We start from the raw sequence: 992 nt of genomic DNA, 5'->3' as shown, positions 1-992 counted from the left end.
AACTCATACAGCTCAGTTTATCTCACAAATAGTCGAGGTGGAGGTGATGGGTACTGTCCCACCATCAAGGAGCTGGAAGCAGCCCATATGGCCCATGAACAGTGATAAATTGTATCTGTGCAGGGTGGACCTGGGAAAGAAGGAGGTCCTCTTGCATCCATAGGGACCTACAGAAGTGACAGGTGTGTTGGTATGACAGACAGAAGCAGAACGCCCACAGGAGCTGAAACACAATGAAGCAGGTGTCAGCACCTGGCCCCTTGTTCATTCATGGGTTCTAGTAGAACAGAGCATCAGTGTCAGAAAACTCTACCCTTCCATGAGGTCCCACCTATATCCTGAAGGTACCAGATGCCACAAGGAAAAATGACTATCACCACACATCACTGCCCATGTTTAAAAATGCAGAAAGCCAAGGAGTCCTGTTCTAGAAGATTGATGGCAGTAATGCCAGTCTAATAAAGGAAAGTATTCCAGAGAGGCAGGCATCTGTGTCCAGGATCTCTCTGGTGTCCTCTTCCACCAGATCTGCAGACTTTTTCTTTGCACATTGAGAACAGACAGAACATGAAGGAATGAAAGAAATGACCAGAACCACACAGAGATCCAGGGCCGCCCCAAGGTCAAAGCTCTACCTGTGATCCCATGCCTGTCCTCACTCTGCTTCCCTCCCTTACAAACACATCTTCTGTGCAAGGCCACAAAGACCTCTGAGGAGATGGGGATTCCTGGAGTCCAGCATTGGGGCCTGGATATGAGTTTTCTGAGGGAGACACATTACCTGTGCATATTCATTGGTCTCAAGTATGTTTATCTTAATTCACAGGTAATTCAGATTTTAAATACAACATGAGTTGCAGAGCTATTTTGTGCCTTTGTAAAAGGGAGGTAGAAATTCTACGTAAAAGAATGAACACAAACATGTCTCAATTTCAGGTGAAAAACTCCCATAAGGTATCATGAGACAAAGTACCAATTACAACTGCTCCCGG

This window comes from Prionailurus viverrinus, unplaced genomic scaffold (assembly GCF_022837055.1).
Source record: "Prionailurus viverrinus isolate Anna unplaced genomic scaffold, UM_Priviv_1.0 scaffold_72, whole genome shotgun sequence".
In the NCBI taxonomy this organism is placed as follows: Eukaryota; Metazoa; Chordata; class Mammalia; order Carnivora; family Felidae; genus Prionailurus; species Prionailurus viverrinus.
The sequence above is the reverse complement of the archived record's forward strand: the minus strand, read 5'-3'. Positions refer to the sequence as shown.